At 29.7% G+C, this 13,994-nt stretch overlaps 1 long non-coding RNA gene across 1 annotated transcript; it reads left to right on the forward strand.

The window, feature by feature from the left end:
* The first annotated feature begins 9,540 nt into the window (after positions 1–9,540).
* Positions 9,541–13,418, forward strand: LOC105852645 (uncharacterized). The gene is made up of 3 exons (XR_001144513.3): positions 9,541–9,744; positions 10,898–10,967; positions 12,835–13,418. It is a non-coding gene; the product is annotated as an uncharacterized lncRNA (long non-coding RNA).
* The last annotated feature ends 576 nt before the right edge of the window (positions 13,419–13,994 follow it).

Genomic DNA, 13,994 nt, shown 5'->3' on the forward strand with positions numbered 1-13,994 from the left:
GTATTTTGAGAAATAAGTATAATTGTAGAGATTATTTTGAATGTGAGAGTTTTAATTATTAGTAATATGTTTTTTATATTGATTATTTTAATTAATCTAATTTATAAATTATTAGTAATAATTGGAAAATTGGAGGAATATTAAAACAGAGATTAAATAATTATTAATTTTATTTTAGCAAATAAAAATAATAGTAATAATAATAATAATAATAATAATAATAATAATAATAATAATAATAAAATGGGGTTAAATGAGTTAGATTAATAATAACTAACACACATATATATATATATATATATATAAAAGGTCAAATATAACTCAAATAGGCTACAATATAAAAGCTGAAGGGCAACTGCACAATGCTACATTAGGAAAGATGAAGAACTAGCCGCACTTGGAGAAAAAAATAGAAAATTGGCATCGGTGATCGATAACTGTCCAAGAAAACTTTATCTGTTTTTACCCAAATTTCAGTATGTTGTTTCATTCAATTAGCTAGTCAATTAAACACAATTTTCCAGATTTTTAACAGCCCCAATTTCTCTCTAAAATACTCGACTTCTCCGTTTGTAGAATTCATTATTTTGGATATATAAAAGAGATAAAAATAAATAATATATATATATATATATATATATATATATATATATATAAAAGGTCAAATATAACTCAAATAGGCTACAATATAAAAGCTGAAGGGCAACTGCACAATGCTACATTAGGAAAGATGAAGAACTAGCCGCACTTGGAGAAAAAAATAGAAAATTGGCATCGGTGATCGATAACTGTCCAAGAAAACTTTATCTGTTTTTACCCAAATTTCAGTATGTTGTTTCATTCAATTAGCTAGTCAATTAAACACAATTTTCCAGATTTTTAACAGCCCCAATTTCTCTCTAAAATACTCGACTTCTCCGTTTGTAGAATTCATTATTTTGCACCAAAACGATCGTGTGAAAAGTGGCTATATTATCCACTGATTAGTTTTCTGATTTATGGTAAGTTTCCTTGACCGATTTTGGAAATATAATTTTTAGAATGTCTTCTCATAATCTATTTTTGATGTTTACCCATAAATTGTCGAGTTAGTCCGATTGAAGGACAAAGAGTCAAATGACAAAGGTTGCCTGCACATTGGATCATATTCGTGTGTGAAAGCGTCGAAATAAGGTAATTACCTTATATTGTGAGCGTCTGAATTCACGGGTATAATATATTGTGAGATGAACGGGAAAACCGTATTTCCCAATGATTCATCTAGGACTCGCTACGTACGGCAGGAGCCCTTTGAGTGATAAATTAATTAATCTGCAAATAAGAAAATTGTGAGATTAAAATGTAGAATAAAAATATTTATAAGGTGTTGATTGATTTAATTTCGTTAATTGTGTGATATTTGATATTATTGTGATATTTGATATTATTGTGATATTTAACATTATTGTGATATTTGATATTATTGTGATATTTGATATCATTGTGATATTTGATTTCAAATGAATTTGGTGCATATGTTTGATTAAACGAGTTTATGTGAATGCAGTGTATAATGTAAGTTTATTTGATGATGATGTGTGATTTATGATATAAATTTGTGATAAGTTTATGTGATAAGTTTATGTGATAAGTTTATGTGATGATAATGATGATGTTTGATTGATGATAGTGATTCTATAAAATTGTGATAGTTTATGTGATGAGATATGATTAATGATAGTGATATTGTGATGAGAATATTGAAGTAACCCCATAGTTGGCGAAATAAATTTGATTCCAATTTGTGTTTGAGATGACGGTCTTAATGGAGTATCATAGGCCAACGAGGGGAGAAAATAAATATGGAGAATTTGTGAAGTGAAAATTATTTTGTCATCATATAGGTAGGGCTTGACAAGCCTAGTGATTCCGGGGAAGTACAACTGAATGAGCCTGATCGTGGCAGTCTACTATTGAGCCTTAAGGCAAGATTGTTAGACCTTGGAGGTATTCGGGTGGGGAATTTCTTGGTGACTTGGAGGTAGCACTCCAAATGTCGGGAGCTACCATGCAACACACATTTACCTCAACTGTCACGTATATGTATCTCGGATTGAGTTGATGGGATCTATGAGGACATGGCCAATTTGAATTGTCCGTCCACCAGTATGGTGGCATAGTATCAAGCCTCCTAACCAATTACTTCAGATTTAGAATGGTACCACATTGTGAAGTAGAGTCTAAGCTCATGCATAGCATTGCATTGCCTTGTGGTTGTTTCATTGTGATTGATGTGTTTCAAATGTAATAATATTTACTCTTAGATGATTTGATGCATATTATAATGAGATGATTATCTTACTTGAGTGAATTTGATGTTATAATATGATACTATTTACTTAAATATTTTGATATATCGTAATGTGATTATGATACGGTCTATTATGATTGTTGCGTGTTCTTCTTACTTATATTATACTATTAACATGATTTTGAAACTCACCTCCTTCGTTGTTTGTGTTTGACTGACTTGGCCCTGCGTTTTCGAAATCTCAGTTGTTACAGGTTAATGAGTCTTGAAGTTCAAGTTTGGGAGGAACCCCGCTCTAATAGGTGATACCGGGAATATAGAATGTAATTTGTATTTAACTTCTTTATTTTGAAACGACTTTTGTATGAAAACCATACACGTACTAGTAAGTTTTTAGAATTAAATCAAGTAATTATACTTAAATCAAGCTTATTGAGATTGCACTATGGAGTAAAGAAGTTTAAAGTGTTCCTTTTAATTTTTGATAAATGTGATATTCTAAATTAAAAATAAAAGTTTTTATTTTTTTAGAAACATATTTTATTTATCTGCCGCAAATTTTATAGAAATATGTTATAAATTATTATATATATTACTTTGGGGTTTAGGGTGTCACAACCCTTTTGTCTAATGTTTTTTATTTGCAATTTTTGCATATGACTGGTCATGTTCCTGTTTTTCTCGCTTGAATGCATTTCTTTGGACTTACAAAAGTGCACTATTAAACAATTTAGAGGAGATCAATATGAGTTGAAATTTGTGCAATATGTTACGTAGAATTCAACATCTTTGTAAAGTATGACAATTTGTTGTTCGTCTTCTATTAAACAATAATCTGTTAAAATTTATGTCTTTTTAATTACTATATTATTTTTTAAAAAAAATACTAATTGTTAAACATTCACTGCTCTCTCAAATGTTCAACCAAAAAATAAATTTCTCTATCATATTTTTGGTCAGGATGCATAAAATAAAAAATAATAATTTTTTAAAATAAACCCATAGTGAAGACCATCCTACAAACAAAGCCCATTAATTATTTATAGTAATAAAAGTCTTAAATCTATTTTAATAAAAAATTAATATATATATATATATATATAATTATCTACCGTAAAAATTGATTAGTTGTGCTCATTTTCTTACTCGTGTTGTAGTGTAATTAAAATTTTAAATTGATTGAGCATCAAATTGATCTAATTAAGTTGGTATATTCAGATCAAAACACAAAATAGAGAATACAAAGTAAAAAGTAGAATTAAAAATGACAAGAAAAAATGAATGTTTTTTTAATCATAGTAAAAATGGTTGCAACTAACATTTTAATTTAACTCTAGTTGTTCTCTTAATAGAAAAAATATCATAAGAAAAAGTGTAATAACAAATCTAAATTTATTGTCAAAATATTGTTAGAAAAATATGTATATGATTTTGTCATTTGGTATTCATTTCATTCTTACTTTGTCAAAAAATGAAAAATCTAAATTCTTATTTCTTGAATATGAGACTTCTATACAACCTAACTTGAAAATTTTCACGGAAAATGTGTATGTGGATATACGGTTGATTAGAAATAGTACAGATGCAGAAACTTCAATTAGGTAATATTTTTAAAAATTTTGACAACATAAAACATCTATGTAAAATAACAAAACAAATAATTTATGAATCTAAATATTAAATATTATTCTTTTATCTATTAAATTCACATTGTTCTAAATCTTCCAAAGACACACTAATAACACTACTATGAAACTGAATATGGACAATCTTCTTTGTCTTATGGGGAGCAACTATAATTTTATGTCGTAGAAGAGATCAAATATGCGAACATAAAAAATACTCTGACTAACTACAATGAAAATTTAGAGAAAAATGAGCAAATAGGTAGAATATATTATAAAATACCATCGAATCAAAAACTATTTGTGAAGAAGAATTTTCCAACTTTATCTACGCCTTTGAAAATAATTGGGTTGTAAAGAGATTTTCTTTTGATAAATTGGAGTTATGAAAAATCATACGTATGTCAAAGGTTTTCTTATGGAAGTGGCGGCCCTGCAATCCGAACGCTAAATTCACAAGGTGTGTGAAAATGGTTACTTGAAGAAAAATATTATTGACAACTTAAATAGTTATAAATTCAGAATTGAAGAAAACACAATAGTGTAATGTAATAAAAAGAGTTATTAAACAAAATATACTGGCAAAATAGATTTTGATGTTTACAAATTAAGAATTGGAAGAGGCACAATAGTGCAATGCAATATTAAGAGTTATTAAACAAAATATATCGGTAAAGTAAATATTGGAGTTTCAATTTTGTTTTTAATAGGACACTGATTGTAGAGAGATTGACCATCCACTAAGAGATATTGTTTGAAAGAGTAGAATAATATAGATGCATAAAAAATAAACTTATATAAGAAAATTAATAGTGAAATGACATTATCCTAGTTTGTGGGGTTGTTTTAATAAAATTGTATATAAAAAATGAAGTATAAATATTTTAAAAAATAACTATAAAATATTTTATATATTTGGTTAAAAATGAGCTATTTTTTTTCATTAAAACATGATTTTTTTTTTCATAGTGATGATACTATGAAATATTAGTTAGAGGAAATTGAACAATTGTAGAAACAAAAAATATGAGATGTATATACATTAGGTATTTAATATTCTTCGTTGAGGAAACTTAGAGAGTTATTAGCTACACTTAGAGAAGTATGTACTACACTATTTGACCGTCTAAAGATGAGATGAGAAATATAATATAGTTGTCATCATATAATATTTTATCTCATCACTGAAATTTAAGAGATGTATTGGCGTTAAAAATCTATTTTGAAGTATTATTTTTTTCTTTATTTCCTTTGTTCCAATTTTGATTTCTATAAATAATTTGTGCTCTAATATTTTATTTCTTCGAGAACTTAATCACAAATCTTCATAAACAATATCCAAATAAAATAACACATTTTTTATTCCTAAAATGATGCATGATATTAAATTATTAGTTCTTCATGAACCATATACCAAAATTCCCAATTTGGACAATTCAATAGAGATAATTGAATATTAAATTTTTAGTTTTTCAAGAATTGTATAACAAAAGATATTAATAAACAGTGATAAAGAATAATTCATTTTTCAAGCAATTCTTTAGATATGATTTAATATCAACTGTTTAGTTCTTCATAATTATCTTTGCAATCCTTCACATAATTTTGATAATTAAACTCTTAATTCTTTAGGAACTATAAAATAAATTATCATATATGATGATCCAACAAAATCACTCTTTTGCAATCTGTCAAAGATATGGTTTAATGTTAAATTCTAGAAGACAACTATATAAGCCAAACAAAATTCCTCTAACACAATTTATATGAAAACAAAAAAATATTGATATGAAATAAAAGAAATAAAATATTCAAGAAATATGATCATGAAAAGAATATAATAAGAAATATTTTTGTTTTAGAAAATTAAGAAGAAATAGTAAGAAGAAATAAAATCTCTAAATTGATTATATCATTACTCTTATGGTAGAGTTTTGTGCTAATAACGTTTTATAAAATTAATCAAAATAAGAGTAAAATAAAATATAAGAAATTATAGAAAAGCTAAATTTTAGAGAACTTGAGAGACAAGAAAAAATTAGAAATAAAAGAAAGTATCATTCTACTCTTTGTGCATATCCCTCAAGTACTTTGAACCCTCGCTTTATAAGGTCTATATTAAGAAGATTTACAAAGATATCAATATCCAGAATAATATGTACATTAACATATACATTAATAAGTATCTTCTAATGTTCTTATTCCAAGTAGATCATGTACTCAATGAATATCCATATTCACAATATTCATATATAACACAAAGTATATTTAAACTATCATAAGCTCAATATAATCAAAACGTAACTGAGTTTTTTTCTTTCTTTCTAAAATCGTAATAAAGTTTAAAATATCATAAATCTGTAAAGTCTTACCTTAAAGCAAAAAGGGTCTTGCAAATTAAAAATAAACGAAACTTACTAAATTACCCTTTAATTTAAATTAGTCAGTAATTTGAACACTATTTGTATCAATGTGATACCCATTTTACCATGAAAATAAAGCTGGATAAGCTATACATTCAAAATAACAAAATTTTGTTGGAGTATAGCAATGACATGTTTTGTTTATTCCTTCAAAATCAATGCTCGTGTTTTAAAATGATGGATAATGTTCCAATCAACAAGCTCGATGACAAAAGAAAGGACCATCATTGGAAGAAACTCTCAATAAATTTATGTAGGTAGTTGAATCATCATGGAAGAAGCAAGAGGATGTAAACAAGAGTCAAGCTGCTTCCTTGAAAAATCTTAGAAATGCAAGTTAGGCAGTTGTCGAAGCAAATAGCAGAAAAAACTAGCGAGAGTTTCTTTTGTAATACTTTTGATAATCTTAAGAATAAGATTTGGAAGACCATAAGTTTGAATGGTCGAAAAGTGACTTGACCACCTATTTCAAAACCACCAAAGAAAAACATGAAAGAGGTTGTAGGAAGTTAACCATAGCAAGAAAAGATGGAAGAAGCTTAAATTGAGGGTACAAAGGTCAAGAAGGATGCGGATAAGTCCATGTTAATCGATGAAAGTTTCTTTTTGAAGAAATCACCACCTCTTATGTGAAGTTACCATACCCTCAAGTGAAGAGAAAGAAAGTGATGAACAATTTGCAAAGTTCCTGAAGATTGTTTCTCAATTGCAAATAAATATTCCTTTTGCTGAGGCATTGGAGCAAATACATACTTATGCTAAAATCGTGAAAGAGTTGTTGACCAAAAAGTAGAAAATTCAAAGAAGAAAAAACAATTGCATTTACTGAATAGTGCAATACTATCATTTAGAGGAAGCTTCCTCCAAAGTTAAAAGATCAAGGAAAGTTCACTATCCCTTGGACTATTGATAAACTAACTATTAGAAAAGCTCTTTGTGATTTAGGTGTCAATATAAATCTCATGTCTTTATCAATGATGAGAAATTTAGAAGGCATTAAATGCAAACCCACAAGAATATCCTTATAGCTTGTGAACTGGTCTATCAAGCGTGCTTAGAGAATAATGGAGGATGTGTTGGTAAGGGTGGATAATTTCTTATTTTTTTGGTAGAATTTGTTATCCTTGATATAGAGGAAGATGAAAAGGTATCACTCATCCTGAAAATACCACTTTTAGCTCTCTGTAGAGCTTTGATTGATATTGAACATGATCAACTCATATTGAGATTTTAATAAGAGATATTGATCTTTAATATGTCTGAAGTTATGCACCACTGTAAAAATAAAGGGAAATGTTTTAGAGTCGATAGTATTAAAAATTCAGTTGAATAATATTTTCGATATGATTCAGCTTCTCGTTCATTAGAGAAAGTTACATTTAATGCTATAACTAAAGTGGAAGAGAGCTTTGAAGAAGGTGTTGACGAGTGTGTGTTATAGTTGAAGTATGAGTTTACTTTATTAATAATAATTTACTTAGTCCTATTTTTTTAAACAAGTAATATAGACTCATACAACAATATTAATACATTAGTCATTAGCAATGTAGAGTTATACACAATCTTATCGGTATAATTCCTAGTTACTCAATATAACAAAAACATTGTAATATATATCTATATCTTTATCAAAAAGATAGCCAAGTGATTGAGTGGTACAAGAAAAAGTTTTAGTTAGTTAATTTTGTTGTGACTTTTTATTGTGAGCAGAAGCTAGATACGAAGTCAGATTAATCAAACAAGAGGACACAAATTTATTCAAACTATCCCTAAAGTGATAGAAAAACAAAATGGAGATTGATGTAGATACAATTTAGAGTTATAAGGAAGGTCAATGATGGTAGGAAATTTGCGCATTTGCAGATGTCAAAAGGTGTTTCATGTCAGCTATGGCTTGCAGTCACAAGTGACATAAGGTGGTTCTGTTATCACCGAAATTCTCTTCACATTGCTAAATTATAGTCAACTAAGTATACACTTTAGCATCATGAATATCATCCAAGTGATCACCGAATAATCTTATGCTACTCATGATTGCAGACTAGTTGGCCTAAAACACCTTTTGAGATATCAGAATCTGCAAATGTCCTTAAATCCTTGACCTTGCTCGTCTACTAAACTGTATTGATTTAAATTTTGTTTGGCGTTAATCTCCGCTTGACATTCCTTCTAACTCTCAACTATTAATTACATTGAATGACAAATCTTTGTTAATAGTTTTAAAGAGAGATTGATAATTGAGAAAATGTATAAGAATTCATATAAAACTAGAACTTGAGGTATCGATATTACAAGTAAAACTATGACCCTATGTTTACTTTCCATTAATTTAAAATTATCGTTACAATATTTATGTTATCGTTGCGTTTTCATTATCGCGAATCTACAAGAATTTTAATTAGTCTAAATAATATAAAATCTTGAATAGTTTGATAGTTGTTAAATTAATCTCTATGGATAAGATAATAATATGTACTACTACTTGGAAAATTCGTATAGTTATGGAATTTTGTGCAACTAGAGAGAGAAAAAATGACAAACACTTTGGAAACTGCGGAGTGCTTGGAGTTAGAGTAAAGCATCTCAAATTTTAGAGAAAAAATTCATACTCTTTGAGGGTTTTGTTTATTTTCCCTTAATTGATGAACACTTCTATTATTTTCGACATGTCAATGGATAATTAAGCTCTCTCCTAAGGTGGTTGTTGTTTATTTCAATTAAATTATTTTATTGTTTTATTTACAGGATGACACACCTTTGCATGCCTTAATCAACAATTTCGTACCAACTAGAATTTATTGGTAAATATATAGGATAATTGAGATTAGGATTATTGTATGATGAAACATAGGTATTAATCATTCAACCTCTTGGTTCTTTATGCTTTCTCTTAATTATATTTTTTGTATCATGAAACATAGATATTAATCTTTCAATCACACAACCTCTATTAATTCTTTAGGCAAATGTTCTTTCATCTTTGACCTTGCTCGTACCCTAAACTATATTGATCTAAATCTTGTTTTATGTTAATCTATTTCTTGCATGATTACTACAAAAAAAACTATCTATTGTGACACTCAGATTTTGTGATGCTTTTTTATCTGTCACTAAAGCTACTTTTAGCTACAATTAGAGTGTCACTGTTTTTAAAATTATTATACTCTTTTATAAAAAAAATTAAATGAACAAAAATGTAGGTTTTGCCCGTTTGGTCTTGTACCATGAAAATACAACTACACCTCGCCTTCGACAAACACTGAGAAACCTTTTCTTTTTCTTTGCATTTCTCAAACCCTTTTCTCTCTACTATCTTAACAAACCCTAATCCCCAAAAACCCTAAATTTAATTTCAAACAACCGTAAATTCATCTCTCTCGTTTCACTTCGCGATTTGTAGTAGCAAGTAAGTTGTATTCTCTTTCCAAATCATTTTAGTTTGCGATTTCAATTTTTATTTTGGTAATCTTGCTTGTTAAGTGTCATTAATTCACGATTTGCTGAATGAGGTTTCATCTCTCTCGTTTCACTTCACGATTTGCAATAGCAAGTAACTTCTATTCTCTTTCCAAATCATTTTAGTTTGCGATTTCAATTTTTATTTTGGTAGTCTTGCTTGTTAAGTGTCATTCATTCGCGATTTACTGAATGAAGTTGTAGGTTTGCTATTTGTTATATATTTGAGCTGATATGAGTGCTAATCTAAAATTTCAATTTACAATGCTTCAATTTCAGTTCAATAATTCTTTGACCCTCTTCTTTTGTTCTCACTTTTTAACTGATTTTTAATTTATTTTCTCTTAAGTACACAATAAGGAATTGGGAAAAAAGTAAAATAGCATAAAATTGGTAAATAGATATTCAGTGGAGCATAAAATTGCTTGAAAGGCCAGTCGGTAGTTAGGTAATTTCGCAGTGTCTCTTCAGTGTTGTAATGCTTGATACTAATTGATATACATAATCGGTCTAAAGAGTTTTTAAACTTTCAGGCATTACAACTTTTAGATCATTATTGCGTCCATATTTGGATTGCACTGACTTTGTTGTGTGCCACTATGATTTTGTTAAATTACAATGTGGTGTTACCGTGATTTTTAAAATTTAATGTCAATTTAAACATGCACTTGGCCTCGATTGTGGTGGCAGTTACAGATACATTAATTTAAAACTTTGATGTTGGAATTTGGGATGATTTTTAAAGCTATGCTATTTTACTACTTTTATGTGATTTTGTAGTTACTTTTAGAGATCAATGTAATAAAAGGGCATAAGAGTGTGATTTGATTGGATGCATATGTAAAATAGTTGAATACTTTAAGTGCAAAACAAGTAATATCTTGTTTTGAATTACTTAGCTAAAATTCTCTGGCTGTAATGATTAGATTATAAGCCAAATGCCGTGACCACATATTTGTTTTTCAGTTTGAAAAGCATGTGGCAATTGTGTTTTATAGCTTAATAAAATTATGAATGTTCTTGTAATTATTTTGGATTTAGACATTGGTTGGCTTGGCTTTCCTGTTAGCTAATACATGCTTTGTTAATTGCTTCCTTTTCAGTATAGCTGGAGCTCACTTGTACAAGTCTTGGGCAACATATATAAATCGCTCAATTATTCTTACACCTGAGGTGAGCTTTTACTTTTCCTTGTAGTTTATACTTATGAAAATCATGCAAACCGAACTTTAAAGTTGTTGGTTTTGTATGTTTGTCAGAAACACTAAAATGACAATAGAAAATCGAACTTTGTGTTTTGTGGAATAATGTCTTTAATTATTTAGGAGATGGAGTTATGAGTTTGGATTTTGAACAAGCTGAGGAAAACGAGCCAATATTCAACATATCCTTACCTTCATAATTCATTTTCTCAATGTTGGTTTTCATTTAGATTTATTCTTTCCTTTCACTGAACTAGGGGAAAAAGTTAAAAATTTTCATGAATTGAGTTGCGAGTAGCCGAGTACTTACCTTTGATTAAATGAATTTAAGATATCTCTATCCTTGCCATGGACATGAAAGACGAGAAGAATTTCGTTTTAGAATATTGCATCGCAATTTTATTAGCGATGTTACATTTCTAAAGAATAAGTTTTGGACAAATTAAGAAGTAAAGTTTGAATTCCACCCTATTTGGTTTGTGGGTATGTTAGGAATTAGGATCAGGCCTTAATTAGGAGAGATTATGTTAGGTATTGGGTTTGGCTCATTAATGTCTCCTCTAACGGATTTTCCACATAAGCATATTGTAACCAATTCTCCAATTCACCTACTTATTGTTCTAAGGCAGATTACATCAAGATGGGCCAAGGAATCAAGTTGACAGGCCTTGTTACAATACTCATGATAGAATAGTTGATATAAACAAGAGGGAGTTATTTGGCCTGGCAGAGAAGCTAGATGGAGTTGTTTGGTTGGGAATTCAGTTTTGGGTGGTAGACTAGGCTCTCTTATTCTTAGGGAAAACACTATTGTTTCTCATGAATACCTGTTGTTTAAAAGTTGGAGGATGATACACTATAAAATTTATTTATATTTCTTTCTAATTGAACTATACACGGTCGCCAGTTTTAGAGATCTCTAAATTATAGTTGAAATTGTTTGTTGTCTATTGAAGAAAGGAGAAGCTAATGCTTTAAGAATTGTTGAGAGTGCTTGCAGCCCAAGTTTGTGTTCAAGGAGGAACATATTGATATTCTTGTATTTGAAGGAGATCTTATGGAGGATGATGGGGGATTTACGATCATGTTAGGCTACAGTTATCCTAACATAGATTATTGATTATTTGAGAGAACTACACCCCCAATGCGGCAGACAGGTCACATGCCTTTTCTAAGGAATCAAATAGTTATGGGGGCACCTTTTTGGATGATGGCCTATTTCTCAGCACAAGAGTTCATAAATATAAGATGCGGAGTTATGTCTCTGTTCAGACCCCATAGGATCTGAAAGGTCTGATTGATAATGAGGTTCTGAGTCGAAGCAAGAGGTAAGGAGAGAACCGAAGCAAGGAAGAGTATGATGTAGCTAAATATCACTAGAAGGGGGGTTGAATAAGGATTTTTCTGTTTAAAAAATATTTTAAGTGTTTTTAAAAACTATCCTCTCGCTGAGGATGGCTAGCTCGAGGATGAGATTTTTAAATCGTTAGATCTAAGCTAAGCAAAAAAGTAGGAGCAGAATATGAGGGACACATGCACGATTTTATACTGGTTCACCCAAAGATGGCTACGTCCAGTCCTCACACCCTTGTGAGATTTCACTAACTTTCAAACAGATCAATCCTCAACCCGAGGATGATTACTGATGACTCTTCATCATATGCATATTTTCCCACTGTTTTAGTCTTATTTATCCTCAATCATTAGTTAAATTAAGGATTTATTTAATACATTTTGTTGAGTTTTGTTCTTTGAGTTAATAAAATGTTTTTTGTTTTTATTTCGTTGATTAAGTAGGAATTTGTCGTAATTTTACATTGCGTTTTGTTTTAGTGCAGTGCTGAATTTTGGTGAAAAATCAACATGACATATGTGGAGTATTTCAGCCATATCTGGAGTTTTAGATGTCCAATTAGTGTCACTCCAAGTTCTAATGAAAGCTAAGATCCATATCTACAACTTTCATGAAGACACCGGGACCGAATTCAGACGCAAACGATGAGAAAAATGCAAAATACATCAGACATTATATGAAATGCGCTTGGAGCGCGTCCTGGAGCGCTTGGAGCGCATTTCGCAGGATTGACTCTGCCAACGCGCGCCTGGGGCGCGCGACGTGCACCAGCAACCATAAAAACGCAGATTTTTACTGTTTTAATGATCTTTTTGACTCTGGGGAACTTGGGAGACTTGTGCCCTAGCATAGAAACTCAAAGACGACCGTTTCTAACGCGATTGAAGCAGTTTTATCAAGAATCATCCATGAATCATTCTTGTAATTCTTCTTTAATCCTTATCTTTTGTATCTCTGTCATGAGTAACTAAACCCTATTTGTTAGGGATGAGTGTAACCAGATGAAACCCTTATTTTTCTGATTTGATTTCTAGCTATATGAATGAGTTTATTGAATTGTTTTTCTCATCTTTGTGCTTAATGCTTTTTATTCCTTGATCAACATTAAAATATTCTACGATTTGTATTTTGAAACGGAAGTGGACTTTACGAATGCTTGAGATGAGAAATTCATGAATTTGTAGTCTAGACATAGGTGCAGGTCATGAAACCAATTAAATTAGTTGCAAAGCAATAATTTACAAGAGAATTTCTATACGGTAATGCTTAATTCTAATCTTAAATCTACTAAGGAATTAGGGGCTACTTTGGAATTAAAGGTTCTGTCACTAAGACATTAGGGCAAGAATAATAAAGAGAATTCAGTAATAATTCAATAAAGGAATTCAATAACTAGGATCAAATTAGACACCAAGGTTGAATTCGAAGTGAAACTCATCCCTGACATTTTTCTCAATTTATAAAAGATCAATTTTACTACTGCTGTCAATTTTAATTATTATTTCAATCAACTTGGGAACTTTTTGTTCAATTTTAGTAACTAAATATAATTCAATAGTAAAACGCAATCCTTGAGTTCGACACTCGGTACAACCGTTTTATTATTACTTGCAACGATTCAGTACACTTGCTGAAACACTATCA

This window comes from Cicer arietinum, chromosome 7 (assembly GCF_000331145.2).
Source record: "Cicer arietinum cultivar CDC Frontier isolate Library 1 chromosome 7, Cicar.CDCFrontier_v2.0, whole genome shotgun sequence".
Lineage (NCBI taxonomy): Eukaryota > Viridiplantae > Streptophyta > Magnoliopsida > Fabales > Fabaceae > Cicer > Cicer arietinum.